Source organism: Nelumbo lutea, chromosome 7 (assembly GCF_056320005.1).
Source record: "Nelumbo lutea isolate HS-2025 chromosome 7, American lotus-T2T, whole genome shotgun sequence".
Lineage (NCBI taxonomy): Eukaryota > Viridiplantae > Streptophyta > Magnoliopsida > Proteales > Nelumbonaceae > Nelumbo > Nelumbo lutea.
The window spans coordinates 13140297-13156690 of record NC_142690.1 but is presented as its reverse complement, the minus strand read 5'-3'; the positions used below and the strand labels follow the sequence as shown (position 1 = coordinate 13156690).

Here is a 16394-nt window from a genome sequence, read left to right as displayed (position 1 = left end):
ATTTATCCATACAATTTTTGCCAGCAAAACTGATTCAACGGGCTAATAACATTTCTTGAGGTCTTCATTCATGCAACCTAGATGGATATTTCATGCTTCTAACACTGATTTATCATTCAATGCCCCTGGACGGTTATAATTTGTATAATCTTTTGAAGAACAGGTAAAAACATTATCATACAATCAGAAGTTCTAAGGCGATACCATTCTCCTCTAATGAGACTACAAGCCAAAAATGGAGTAATCTTCATTTCCCTGGTCGTTTTCCAACATGTCTGATCAAATGAATAACATCAGAAGAAATTTTAGGTATTGTCTCTATGCCTTCAGAAGAACAACATTTCTAGTTATCATGTTTTTAAAAAATTATTTCTTACTTCTTTTTCATTGAAGATTCAGGGAAAAAAGGGTTAAATGTGGCATTGAAATGGTGGAGGAAACTGATAAAAAGATTATTCAATTATTTTTCTCTTTTATGAGGTAAGTGTTGCTTTAAACATGTATCATTTTAGGTGACCCATTGGATTCCCGTAACCCAATCCACCTTGACCCTTTTCTCCTGACCCTAGTGATGTTGTACAGACAGTGGCGCCAGCTGGTCGTCTTTGAAACTGCTATCATCAACCCTAGCTGCAGCCATTGCTTGAGAAAGAAGAGGACTTTACTGCTTTAGAAAGGAAGAGATAACTCGGAATATTTATTGGTTTATAGTGGAGGAGAGAAGGCCCAAGCTCTGAATAGAGAATTGGATTAGACATGCCTCGACTAGTTTCTATTTAAGAAAATGGAAATATTAGGTCCAGGGTCATGGCAAATGGTCTGAATATGGGTTAAATATGGGGCGTATCATATCGATTTTTTGAACCTTGCTTGTATGTAAACGTAATATTTGCAATTTGAAAACCCAATTCATTTCTATCAGATTTCTAAGTCTAATATTTTCAAGCTATATCACATGGTGCTCTATGAATTCCAAACAAAACTTCCAATTGCCACAACAGTGCAGAACCCTTCCCCTGCTACTTAGGGGGTAATAACAGGAAATCGGGTTAGTTAAATGCTTTAACCGTGTAACAGACTGTAGAACCAATAATACTATTTAGGGGCTAATAACAGGAAATCGGATTAGTTAAACGCTTTAATTGTGTAACAGATTGTGAAACCAATAATAATGTTTCACACTCGTGACAAAATACATGAGACCTACATACGTTGAGAGGTTGAATGGTTGTGATTCCCTATTCACAGCCTTCTGAACAGCTAATGTCATCACGGTCAGCATCGTGATTGATCACTCAGCCAGGTTAAGGCTGCGTTTGTAGATCATAAGAACATCTTGATTGACTTAATTTGTCAAGGCATGCTCCCTCATTAGCCAACACTCTTGTGTAAATGATTCTTGGAGCTAAACTTCTATAGGAGAATACCTAATCAGGATCAATTTGTTCTAAAAAGTAAAGGACCAATTAAGTGATCCAGTTCTTAATGTTATTCATTAATCCTTTTATCAATTTTGTACCATAGAAACTATTTTAATGAAATGTGTTTTCTAAGTTAAATCAAAACAGATAAATTAAAATGAACTGTCCACAAGGGAAAAGTTGTAGTATAAAATTTAAGAAAATAATTAATTATACTATTAAATGATATTTAAATATCTCATTTCCTTGGTCAAAAATGAAATACCAGATTTAGGGAATGTTTGTTTGGAACCATGCTGTGTCTAATTGAAACATGCCCCATCAGCACCACCTATGCATTTCAAGTTTAATGGTCAATTTTCTGTTTGGTTGAGATTGTTCTGAGTTAAAACAGTCATGGTGTTTCTACATGAAACATAAATCAGGAATGCTTCAAGAAACACCAATTTGATTTTTCTTGTTTTGGGAGGCAAAGTTTCAATGACCTGACTGAAGTAATGCTGATTGCTGACATTGATGAAAAATTTCTCACCAAACAGGATTCAAGTACAAACAGCGGCACTTGTGTTTTGAGTATTAACGGCATTAATTTTAACTGAAAACAGTCTATGCTAATACTTAATATATCAACAATACCAAATACAACCTTAGGAAGAGAATAACCAAATATAAAACTATCAAAGGTTATATGCAAAATAGTCCTTTAGAAATTAGGATGCAACTAATTTCCTCAAATCACTTTTCTATGATTTAGAAGTTATTTTGGAAGAATGAGAGAGTATGTCATTATATCCACAAAAGAGTTGGCTTTGATGAAATGGCTTGGTCATACTATTTAGGGGGCCTTCTTTTTTTGGATTTTGAGAGGGGAAAAATTGGTCAATGGGATTTTGGTTCCCATTGACCAAGAATCCCATGTTTATTTTTCAGATTTATGTGGGGACCTAAGAAAGTTTATTTTCCTAGTTACCACTTACCTTTCCTGTGTATCATTAACCTGGATAAGTGATACCCCATCTCCTATGTGGGTAAATAACTTTCTACCTAGGGGGAAAGTTGCTAAGACTTGAATGGGACAAAAATGCCCCTTTTAATAATGGATTTTTATAACTAAAATGGTCATTACCTTATTTACATAGGAAATAAAAGAACATGGGTAAATGCACCTACCCGGGTAAGTATTTTCCAAGAAAAACTTACCCAAGTAATTGCATTTACCTAGGTAAGTAACTTACCGAAAAGAGAATGGGGCCTTGGGGGGAATTCTTTTTTGAGATTTTGAAAAGGGGGAAAGTTGTTTGTTGGGATTTTGATTCCCATTGATGGATGCCCATCTCCTCACATAGGCGGCCATGCAAGAGATAAGGGGCACATCCAAGATAATTCAAGAATTCAAGAAGTCCAAGATCCAAGGCAACTCAGGAATTCAAGATAATCCAAGATTCATACCAAGATCAAGATAACCCATGCATGGATCAGATCCAGGGAGATCGAATGGTGGAAATCAAGCCAAAGAAAATTTCGATCCAAGCAAGGCAACATCAAGAAGAGTTCGATCCTAGCTACATGATGTTTAGATAAACTACAAATTTTCTTTCCTATTTATTCTACAATTTCCAAATGTACTATAAATGTTGTTCTTTCCAAACTAATACACACTTCAGATTTTCTCTTCAATTATCACCACCTTTTCTCTCTCCTCTAGAGATTTCGTTCTTGCTTCGCTAGAAGCTCATGTTCGCCCGGTGCTTGCATAGCCAGCCCGGTTTCATTGCTTCCACGCTGCGTCAGGTGGTATCAGAGCAGGGAATTCACCCAACCAGATGGCCAACCCAGGCGGTAGCAGTCACAACCCACCCCATGACGAAGATCAGGGGTTCCCAGCTGTTTGGAGAGCAATCGAAGAGCAACGCACGACCACACGTAACATCGAACAGTAGTTGGCAGAGATGACTGAACAACTGTGAACCTTGTTACGGGAGGTTGTTCCACGGAACCAGGAAAAGCCACATCCAATCGAAGTAGATGACCATGGTAGACCAATCATCGATCCTATACCCCGGAACCCTATTCTTGATGATGATGGCAACGACGAGCTAGAATTCGGCGTTGCTCCAGTTATTCCCGGTGAGGGCAGAACCGGGAAGGAAACCCAAACCAAGTTGAATGATGAGATGGGCGGGAAGACGAAGATTAGAGGAACGGTTGTGTTGATGAAGACGAACTTGTTGGATTTCAATGACCTCTACGCTTCGGTCCTCGATCGATTTGATGAGTTACTTGGTGAAGGAGTTGCATTGCAGCTCATTAGTTATGTTAATGCAGACCCAATCAATGGGATGCGAGGCAAGGTTGGAAAGGCTGCTTATTTGGAAGAGTGGATTACAACCGTGACACCGTTGACGGATGGTGCATCGTCATTCTAGGTCACCTTTGATTGGGACGATGATATCGGAGTTCCGGGAGCTTTCATGATTAAGAACTTTCATCACAGTGAGTTCTTCCTCAAGACTGTCATGCTCGAAGATGTTCCAAGAGTGGGTCGCCTCCACTTCCTCTATAATTCTTGGATTTACCCGGCTAAGCGCTACAAAAATAATCGGGTTTTCTTCACCAACCAGAGCTACCTACCAGCTAAAACGCCAGAACCCTTGCACCAGTACAGGGAGGAAGAACTTGTTAATCTTAGAGGAGATGGAATCGAAGAGCTCCAGGAATGGGACCCAGTCTATGATTATGCTTGCTACAATGACTTAGGTGCTCCTGACGAGGGTCCTGAATACGCCCATCCCATCCTTAGAGGTTCCACAGAGTACCCATATTCTCATAGGGGAAGAACTGGCCAGAAACCCACCATGCCAGATCCTAACTCAGCAGATTGCCGCCACTTCTCAGTCTGGACATTTACGTCCCCACAGATGAACGGTTTGGTCACCTGAAGATATCGGATTTCCTTGCATATGCACTGAAACCCCTGGTTCAATTCTTGCTCACAGAGCTGAAAGCTTTATGTGACAAAACCCCTAACGAGTTCGACACTTTTCAAGATGTGTTCAATCCCTATGAAGGAGGAACCCAGCTACCCAGTGGTGCATTTGATCGTCTCAAGGGTGCAATCCCCTTCGGGATGCTCAAAGGACTTTTCCGGACCAACGGTGAACAGCTCCTCACATTCCCTTTGCCTCAAGTTATTAAGCACGATAAGTTTGCTTGGAGGACAGACGAAGAATTTGCAAGAGAAATGCTCGCTGGAGTGAACCCAATTTGCATTTGTGGTCTTCAAGAGTTTCCACCGGCAAGCAAGCTTGATCCTAAATTATACGGCAACCAGACTGGTTCGATAACCAGAGAACATATAGAGAATAACCTGAATGGGCTACTATCAGTCAACGAGGCTATTAGGAAGAAGAGGCTATTCATATTGGATTATCACGATGCATTGATTCCTTACTTGGAGAGGATTAATTCGACTACCACAAAAACCTATGCATCCAGAACAATCCTCTTCCTGAAAGATGATGGGACCTTGAAGCCATTGGCTATTGAGTTGAGCATACCACACCCACAAGGAGTGCAACATGGTTTAGTTAGTAAGGTCTTCACTCCATCTGAACATGGCGTCGAGGGTTCAATTTGGCAGCTGGCTAAAACTTATGTTGTTGTTAATGACTCTGGCTATCATCAACTCATCAGCCACTGGTTGAACACTCACGCGACCATTGAATCATTTGTGATTGCAACAAATAGACAGTTGAGTGTGCTGCATCCGATGTATAAGCTCTTGCATCTTCATTTCTGGGACACACTGAGCATAGATGCCTTGGCCCGGCAGATTCTCATCAATGCTGGTGGAGTGCTTGGAAAGACTGTTTCCGGCAAAATTTTCCATGGAAATGTCTTACGTGCTCTACAAGAGCTGGGTCTTCACGGATCTAGCACTCCCAGGAGATCTCATCAACAGATCATTTTGCTCTGTACAGGGGTATAGCAATTCCAGACAGCAACAGCCCCCATGGCCTCCGCTTTCTCATTGATGATTATCCCTATGCCGTTGATGGACTTGAAATATGGTTCACCATTGAAACATGGGTCCATGACTACTGCTCCTACTATTACCCGAACGATGGCTTGATCCAGGGTGACTCTGAACTCCAATCCTGGTGGACTGAGCTCCGCAACGTGGGGCATGGCGACAAGAAGGACGAGCCATGGTGGTCCAAGATGCAAACGCTTTCGGACTAGACCCAAACATGCACAATCATCATATGGATAGCCTCAGCCATCTATGCAGCAGGGAATTTCGGACAAGTATCCTTATGCAGACAACCTCCCCAACCGTCTGACTATAAGTCATCGGTTCATGCCTGAGCCAGGGACTCCTGATTATGCTGAGCTTGAGCCAAACCCTGATAAGGTCTGCCTAAAAACAATTACAGCCCAGCTCCAAACCATCCTTGGCATGTTCCTCCCTAGATGTTGCCAGCTGATTCGGTGGGTAATGGTGTTCTTAAGTAAATAATGCATACCTGTGGGAAAGTATAACAAGCTACAGCCTCGGAACTACGGTCCATACAAGATCATGAAAAAGATCAATGACAATGCTTATGTCGTGGACCTACCAGATCATATGGGTATCTCTAAGACATTCAATGTTGTTGACCTCCATCGCTACCTACCAGAGATGACACTTGCATACCCTAGTCACGACTCAGGGTCGAGTTCTTTCCAAGTGGGGGAGAATGATGGAGACCCATCTCAAAACCCATCTCCTCACATAGGCGGCCATGCAAGAGATAGGGGGCACATCCAAGATAATTCAAGATTTCAAGAATTATCAAGAATTCAAGAAGTCCAAGATCCAAGGAAACTCAAGAATTCAAGATAATCCAAGATTCATACCAAGATCAAGATAACCCATGCATGGATCAGATCCAAGGAGATCGGACGGTGGAGATCAAGCCAAAGAAGATTTCGATCCAAGCAAGGCAACATCAAGAAGAATTCGATCCTAGCTACATGATGTTTAGATAAACTTCTTTCATATTTATTCTACAATTTCCAGATGTACTATAAATGTTGCTCTTTCCAAGCTAATACACACTTCAGATTTTCTCTTCAATTCTCGCCACCTTTTCTCTCTCCTCTAGAAATTTTGTTCTTGCTTCGCTAGAAGCTTGTGTTCGCCCGGTGCTTGCATAGCCAGCCCGATTTCATTGCTTCCACGCTGCCCATGTTCTTTCTTCATATTTATGTGGGGATCAAATAAAGTTTATTTTCCTAGGTATCTCACTTGCCTATCCTAGGTGGGTAAATAACATTTCCACATGGGAGGAAAGTTGCCAATTCTTAAATGGGATAAAAATGCCCCTTTAAGGGGGTGTTCTCTTTTTTGGATTTTGAGAGGTGGGGAAGTTGGGTAATGGGATTTTGATTCCCATTGACCAAGAAACCCATGTTCATTTTTCAGATTTATGTGAAGATCAATGAAAGTTTATTTTCCTAGGTATCATTTACACAGGTAAGTGATACCCATCTCCTAAGTGAGTAAATTAACTTTCCCATCTAGGGGAAAGTTGTCAATAATTGGATGGGACAAAAATGCCCCTTTTAATAATGGAATTTTTATGGCTAAAATGGTCATTGCCTTATTTACATGGGAAATAAAAGAACATGAGTAAATGCACTTATCCGGGTAAGTCTTTCCTACCCGGGTAAATGACCTACTGAAAAACAAATGGAGAATTAATAATAGATTTTTATGGTTAACAAGGTCAATGTCTTATTTACATGGGAAATAAAAGACCATGGGTAAATGCACTTACCTAAGTAAGTCTTTTCTAGGAAACACTTACCTGGATAAGTGCATTTACTCGGATAAATAACTTACCAAAAAGCAAAGATGGCCTTATTATTAGCCTGTAGATTCACAAGATGAAACATTATGCTATCACTATGAGCTTTAGCCCAAAGCTCAATGCTGTGCTATGGGCTAGCTGAGTTAAGCACTTGGTAATAGATGTGGGTATATAATAAAAACTTGCCTTGTAAAGACTTATCTATGAGAAACTGGATCTTTTCTTTTAATCCAACTGAGTTTGGAAAAGCAATAAGGCCTTCTTGGGAGGAGCTGAAGATTCGGCTAAGCTGGTTCAGCTGTTTTGAAATGCACAAGTGACTCACTGAACCAATATAGGACTGACAGCCAATTTGGGCTCTCCACATTTTTCAGTTTCACCAAACATAGTTTATAGCCTTAAAAGCACACTGCCCACATGAGGCCAATTCGAAAAGCCAGAAGCCACTACACTTCAGCCACCCAGCCAAATGTGCACTAACCCCCATTGTTTGGGAGTGCTTATTTGATAAATAAGTTAATAAAGGATAATGCTTATGAGTGGTCAAAAAGTGTTTCTTTCAAATGAGGGTAGTAAATTGACGTGAGTTTTTCAGTTTTTGCAATTTTTACAAGCAAAGCCTAGGTGATGATACAACATTGAACTATCATTCCTTTATTGCAACCATAATCTAATTGGTGAATGTATATAAAAGTACTTTTGTGAAAATGTTTTTATAAAAGTTCTTTCACAAAAGTGCTTTTATAGAAGCATTTTTGTAAAAGTACTTCCATAGAAGTGCTTTCGTATAAGTGCTTTTATTAAAGTGTTTTTGTAGTACTTCCATAAAAATGCTTTTATAAAAGTATTTCCGTAAAAATGATTTTATTAAAGTGCTTTTGTAAAAGTGCTTTCATAAAAGTATAAAAGCACTTTTATAAAAGTAATTTTATGTCAGCTTCAGTTCTGATCGGTTTCAAATTGGACAAGGATTTGGCCTCATGATCGGATTATTGGAAATTTGGTTTAGGTCCAATTCAAACCAATAAGAATATGGACCAATTTATTTTAGATTGGCCCAATCCAATAATTATAATGGACCGTCCAAATCTGATTTGATAAGGTTTGGATCGGATTGAATCCAATCCAAAACCGGTCGATTGACACCCCTATTTACATCATGGTTCTTGATGAAACCATATAAAGTATATAGGGACACTTATCACTAGGGCTGCAACTTGGGCAGATCCAACCGGAGCCAAATCCAACCCAACCCAAACCTTTTGGTCCAGAAGATTCAAGCCTGACCTAAATTCGGGTTGGGCTTAGGTAGCTCAGGCCCAACCCAAACCTATCTGAACAAATATGCATATATTATATATGTTTGTTTATATTTATAAAGCATTTATATATGTATTCATTAATAACATTTTGTGCATAATTTTAATCCATTCTAATCTTAAGAAAGGTTATAATTTATAAAGCCCCATATAAGATGAGTGCCTAAGACATATTAAAAAAATATCTTCAAATTTGACCAACTTGCTCAGGCCCAACCAAACCTGACTAAGCCCATTGTGTATTAGATTAAACTTTGATTGAGCATGAGTTAAAAAAATTCAGGCTTTACCTCGGGTTGGGGTTCAAAGTATCAATTTCGATGCGCCCTGTGTATCAGGAGAGGTGTATTAATACTAAGGTTGTGTTTGGAATCAATGTATTTTTGAAAGTACACCAATGACGTTTTACACTGAACTGTCATTAAGTGATCGTTGTATTTTTGTAAAACGTGATGCAATCGGTATAAAGTTTTACATTGATTTTATCGATATAGTATTTGCATCAATAATTGATGTAGTATTTACATTGATAATCGATGTAAAACTTTACATATGATGAGGTTTTACACTGGTTCACAACATAAAACTCCACTCCATCCAAACATGCACAAAGCTGAACTGGAGTGGAGTTTTACGTTGATCATTATTACACACTCTTTCCAAATGCAAACAAAATCGAACCAGTGTATATGTTTACATCGTTCTTGATTTATAACAATTCCAAACACAACCTAAAAACCATGTGTGTTTCTTTTCTTAGTTATTTTTCAAATTTTGGTTTTGGGGATTTTTTAAGTATATTTTTTATTAAAACAAAGAGGATTCTTAGAACACCTGTAAACAAGTGTATCGGGACCCCAAGGCTGCATTTGGAGTGATGTAAAACATCATCGGTGTAAAAGTATATCAATGACGTTTTACATCGAATACTTTGAATTTCGAAAGGTATGACGAGAAAAGAAAAACTTTACATCAATGTAGTATTTACATCGATGGTCGATATAAAACTCTACTTTAGATGAAATTTTACATCGATTTATGATGTAAAACTCCACTCCATCCAAACATATGAAAAACGGATTGGAGTGGGGTTTTACATTGATCTTGATTTATACACCTCCCAAATGCCAACAAAACCGAACCGATGTAAATATTTACATTGATCTTGATTTACGTCGCTTCCAAACACAGCTAAAAGATATGATACGATACGCTAAGCAATGGTTGACTCTCCACCCAACCCACCCGAATTGCCCTCCTAGTTATGTGAACTCAGTCTTTTTTTTTTAAGGTTGCATTTGGGAACGATGCAAATAAGTGTGAATGTAAATATGTAAAGTGTAAAATGGTTCATATAAATTGCAAAGTTGGGTTAATTTTGCACTAACAAATTTACCATTTTACCAAACAGACTTTTAGATGTAATGGATGCAAACAAGAATTTCAATAAATCATATACATTTTTTATCAAAAGCCCACTTGAATGTAAATTTACTTCTTTTTTATTGATATATTTTTACATCTTATTATCAATATAAATATGCATTGGGAAATGTATTTTCTGTCATTTGTCAATGCATAAATGTAATATTGCCAAACACAGGCAAAAGTAAACTAGAGTGCAAATTTACCCCAAACCGGAATTTACACTCCATTTGCATCGTTTCAAAACGCAGCCTAAACTATTTTCATACACTTCTATTCAATTTGTGACAAATGTCCCATTATACATATATTTTATGAATATTTTTATACATGTATACTAAAATACCTTGTCAATGAAAGTGCAAGAAAAGGTGAGGAAAAAAATGCAGGAAATCCCAACTCGCCATTGAAAAACTCATACCTCCACCTTGAGTATTCCTGCACCCCAACGATGAGGGACCATGACAGCAATTACAAGAAGATTGAACGAATTCTGCATTGGGTTCATGGAACCATGAATGATGAATCCATTTAAGGCTCCACATCTCTCCGAGGTTTTCAGGATTCTGTGGTTTCAACTCTCCAAGCCTTAACTCTTCAGCCCCACCATTTCCATAACTGTTGCAATTAATTAACGTTGCAATTGAGAGCCATCAGGTGTTCCTTAAGTTGCCACTTGTCAATGTTGCCACCAAAGAGACAGGAAATGATTTTAGGAGGCCTCATTTAATCTCTTCATCTTCGGTGGGACCCAATGAATGATGGGTTTGAAAGCTTAAACCCTTTGCTGGTGATACATTTGACAAATTGACAACTGTGGAGAGGAAACCTCGTGGCTGTAGCGATTGAGGGCATTGCTTTAGGATTTAATAGTGTTAGTGGGACTTGCTTCAAGCCTTCAAATCTTCAATGAATGCATGGGAGACCAGAATCTCTTTCACATTTTTAATGGCTCTTAATCCCATGGCGTAATCGTAGAATCCAGTACCGAGTGCAGTACAGTACTGGTATAATAAATGGTTGATTATTCACTTCAACATTCCAACGAGAACGCTCTCATCGAGTAACTCATAGAACCCTATCCTGCACCAAAAGCATCTTTTGATATAGGGCTTCTAACTTGGTAATTGACATTTTATGCCAACAAAAGACTTTTTTTTTTTTTTGTGGAAACTGAAATTCATTTCAAACAAGGAAAAGCCACACACTACAACACTCTGAGACAAGCATGAAAACAGAAAGAAAAAGCAAACAACTACAATAGAAGAAAACCAGAAATTAAAACTACGAACGATTATAAAAAGCCAAGTCCAAATTAACTATATTAGAGAGACACAAGGGAATAGCAAGACTAGATTCAAAAACCTTTGAAAAACCATATCTGGCTGCTGTATGCGCTGCTTGGTTTGCTTTCTTCGAACAGAATTGAACTGTAAAGTTTTTTCTAGACGTAACTTCTTTTATATCCCTACAACAAAATAGGATTTTCAGGTTTTCAAAGCCATTAGCTTCATTTAGGCAATCAACTAAATATTTGCAATCAGATTCAAAAACAAAATCTGATTTGTTCATTTTATCTGCAAAAACAACCGCTTTTAGGAGAATTTGAGCTACTGATTTCAAGGGAGACAAAGATTTTGATTTCCCAAAACCTACACCCCAGCAGCTTCCCAAATGGGTGTCTGATAATAAAGTCAAAAGAAACCTGTCTAGAAGATTCCAAAAAACTACCATCAATATTAACTTTCAAAATGCCTTCTACCAATTTTATCTAACACGGTACATGATTGGGACCACCACAAAAGTGGGACCCGTCATGCATGAGATATATGATGTAAGATAACGTTGGTATAGGATTGGAGCATGTTTGGTTGGCAGGTGATCTGGACTCCTAGCTTGGGTTAGGTTAGCTCCAACCATATGAAAAAATAAAAATAAAAATTGGATAGAGTGATGTTTGGACTAGGGTTAGGATTGAAAAGCATCAATTCACTTAATTTTAGGGGTCTGATTGGTTTGTAGTTAGAATGGAATGAAAATCCTTTGAAATCGGATTCGGGATGGTCTATTTCCATAATCCATTTAGTTCAGATGAGATTTCATTCCCAATGGAAGGGGAATGAATGATCATTCCCTCAAATGGGGGAATATCATTCTACCGAAAATGGAAATGAAATTCTAATTCCATCCAACCAAACAACCAAACAGTTGGAATTCTGATTCGAGACCCTATTCCTGTCAATCAAACATGGTCAAGGTTTAGGTTAAGGACTAAGGCATTTGTGATCCGATTCAATTCAAATCTGACTTAATTTCATTTTTATTTGTATAAATATTATATAAATTTGTACGGGAAAGGCTCTTCCCATAGCATCAGAAAAGGCTATAGATAGCTCCTCAAGATTGTTTAGCATTTCTATGATGATCTGGCCTGATCTTATCTTGCAGCGTTTTTATGGTGATGAAAGAGTCTCCTTTAAGTGTGACTGCAGCATCTCTATCTTATATGTATTTATATATTTATGTATATATATATATATATATATATATATATATGCATAAATCGTATCTTATTTATGTATATATTAATATATTAACAACTTTAAGTTTAAAGATAGAGTTCTTCTAAAGTACGATTTTTTTTATGGATTCGACTATAATGCCTAGTAGACATGATGTATGATGTCAGAAAGATATAATATCATGTCTTTCTAATATCATAATTTTTTTTCCTTTTATATATGATCATGGTTCAAAGTAATGATATACTTCTGTGTATCGGTATTTTGAATCACACGGAAATATGATTTTTTTTTCAAAATTTGGTTTTTGGGAAGTTTAATACCTATATTTTTCATTAAAAATAGTAGGGTCCTAATACGCCTGTTTTCAAAAGATATGATACGATATGCCCGAAAGCCTGTTCATAGGCAAGGCTTGGTCTTAGCTTTCACAAAAATTTAAATAGGGCTACCCTAAAATCCTGAGACTGAAAGAATATAAAACCAAGCTTGCAGCCCAGCTCTTGAACAGGTCTAAATATTATTAAAATTGAATTACCTCAAACATTGAATTTAAGAAATAAGAATATTTGATGAGAGTCAAGCAAGGTTCAGAATTTCAATACGATACGCTCCCATATCGGGCGTATCGTATCGTATCTTTTGGGTCTCGATATGCTTATTTACAGGTGTTTTGGGACCCCACTATTTTTTAATGAAAAATATAGGTATTAAACTCCCCAAAAACCAAATATAAAAAAAAAATCATATTTCCACGTGATTCAAAGTACCAATACGCCTCTGCCAATACAATACTTTGAACCATGGAGTCAAGAGGAAGGAAGATAAATCCGACCAATCTGCACCCAAGCTAATAATTAGGGTTGAGGGTTCAAGAGCTCGAGCCGGGTTAAGATTGAACCAAACCTGGCTTGGCCCGACTAAATTGCACCAAGTTCAACGAATACAAAAATTGCAAATTTTCTTTTCTTGCAATATTTGTTGTTGGGAAATTTGTTTTGACATGGGAGCGCTCTCGTCTGATCGCCATTAAATATAAGGTTTCTAGCATATAAGGGTAACTTTTGGGGTTTAACATCGCCACCTCCGCCTTTGGTAATGTTGTCGAAGACGAAGATGAAGATGGGTGGAGACAGAGGTGGCAGTGGTGGCAGACAGATGAATGACCACCAATGCAACCGCCACTACCTCTACCTTCGGCAATATTGCCAGAGGCAGAGGTGGGCGGAGGTGGCGATAAGCGACAGCGGACAGTAGTGGCAAGTGGTGGCGGGCGGCGACTCTGGTGAACAAATGGCAAGAAGAAGAAAATGAACATTGTTTTTGCCCTTTATTGATATGTGGCAGGTGGTGACGGGCAGCAACTCTGGTGAACAAATGGCAAGAAGAAGAAAATGAACATTGTTTTTGTCCTTTATTGATATTATTTTAAAAAAAAGTTAACCTATTTTTAAAATTTTTTTAAATATATTAATTTTATTGATATTAAACCCCAAAAGTTTCCCTTACATCCTATTACCAGTTAAATATATCAATAGGAAATTGACAATCGTGCTTGCACATCATTGGCCAATAAGTTCTACGCCATAATTTCGTTTCTTTAATTCCGTCGTCCATTTTAAGTTATTAAGTACGTGGACCTTTATTTAGTCCCAAGGTAAACTGAATCACTGCCATCCATCCGACGCATCAGCTTGCGGCCACCCTAATGTGCGATGTAGATTTAGTAGACATTGATCACACCTTGCATCTTTTGATGCAATGTGTAAAAAGCCCCTCGAGATTAGGGTTATGGGCCCCACAAGGCGTGGATAGGAACGCCTTCGACCCTCTTAACCACATGGGGTGTTTCAAGGAACCCTAACAACGTAGACTTGATACCAAACTAGCTTTAGGTCCACATCATATGATCATTAGCCATTACTCCGGTGACCATAGATCCAACGGCTTGGAATCAACTTTTGTCTCCTCGTAGTCACCACCACTGGACCCACACTAACGCGCATACGCAACTTTGCTTTATGGGTCTCTCATCATCACCGCCCATTTAGGATCTGATCTATATTACCCGAATTCAAACTGGACAGCTAGTGAGTCGGGTCATGCAACCCTGAATGATTTGGAGTCTGGCCTACCCATGTTTCCGAATACGTTTGCTTTTGTCGGGATGACGGGAGACGGGTCCATCCCCCATCGCTTCATGGGTCCCACCAAAAGATTACCTTCGTTAAAAGAACTTTATGATCAGATGATTTTTATCAATCTGAACAGTGCATTATCATGACTAAGGTGGGTCCACCAGCCATCATTCTGGATCACATGGTACGTCTCACATATTCCCCGAGATCGAACAACATCAAATGGTTAAGATTTACGCAAACGTGCTGATCCACGGAAAATTTTGTATACGAAGCTGCAGCTTATCATTTCCAAGGTACACATTGTATTTCATCATCCACCTGGGTCCACGACAAACCAGAGAATCACACACAGTCCATGCGCCCCGGTGGGGCCCACATGAGGAACAGATCCAGAGGATTACACGTGGCTTCCGCTCGACTGAGGGCTCTGGCTTGAAAAAGGCGACGGCGGTTAAACTCACGGCAGGCCACCGGCAAATCGAACGATTCACGTCAACGGATGCCCCTGCAGATGGAGAGTTCGGATTCAATCAGGGCAAATTCTGGCGGGCAGTCTTTATTGTCTTACTTTATTGTCTTGCATTAAGAATATCTTTATATTTATATACTTTATTTCATGGGGAGATATTTCCATTGCAAAGTTGAAAAAGGCTGTTAGAAGGGTGTGAAAATGGATTTGCCCGGACTGATGCTAGTCTCGCAGATGGAGTGATGGCCTGCTGCCTTTCCGTCCTGTACAAACTGGAAACACAAGATGGGTAGACTAACGACGTGGGTACACGTGCAAGTGGAGCCTCTGCAGCACGTGTCTTTTCTGCTTGGTGGTCCCCACGCCCTCCCCAGGCGAAACTCGTAGACGACGTGTAGACGCCTTGTAGCTCTTGCTTAGTTCGTATTTCGTGCTCTCCTTCCCGTATGCAACGGTTGTCAATTTAAAAGTCTTGTTTTTGCAGTTAACTACTAAACTGCCACTGTTGTACCGGAGCCATTATTATCCGCCCGGAAGTCACTACATGTATCAATTACAGGTGTTAGGGATTTGAAGAATTTCAACCAGTGTTGTAAGACGGACCCGACCAGACAGTCGAACCATAAAAAATACGACCATGTAGTATTTTTGAGTATCAGTTATGGTTTTGACGAGTTGAATGTGATACCTTTCGGGTTAATAAAATACCGTGACCCATTGAGCATTCCGGTTTTTAGTTCGGTTCAAATCTTATAAGATTGATTTCAAGTTTCAACTACATGAGGATCGTATCAGATTTTGGGTGTATAAATTTAACAAATTTTCAACCCAACCCGACCCAGGTTGCATGCACCCTTATATGAGGTTGGAGCACATGTATAAAAAAAATATTTGCAAGCACATTATATAGAAAGATATTATATCGAAATAACTTCAATCAAAACCTTATAAATTTTGATGGAAATTCACATGATTGGTTATCACATTTGTGATGTGATATTGATAATAAATTTTTAGGGTATCATGTCATTTTAACATCACAGTCGAACCCTATTTTCAAATAATCCACATTTGCTACGACACTGTTATAGCCCTGCACAAAACAATGAAATCAATGCCTTTGATGACTTACTATGGCCCCACCTTAAATTAAATGAAGTTCGCCGCAATATATAAAAGGCATTGATTATCGGTCTAGCCCGGCACTACAATACTGTCGTAGCAATGTAGCAAAATTGAACT

General features: G+C 38.7%; 1 pseudogene; it reads left to right on the top strand.

Annotated features, from left to right (window-relative positions):
* Window positions 1-3565: 3565 nt before the first annotated feature.
* LOC148845179 (putative linoleate 9S-lipoxygenase 5) lies at window positions 3566-8174 on the top strand (annotated as a pseudogene).
* The last annotated feature ends 8220 nt before the right edge of the window (window positions 8175-16394 follow it).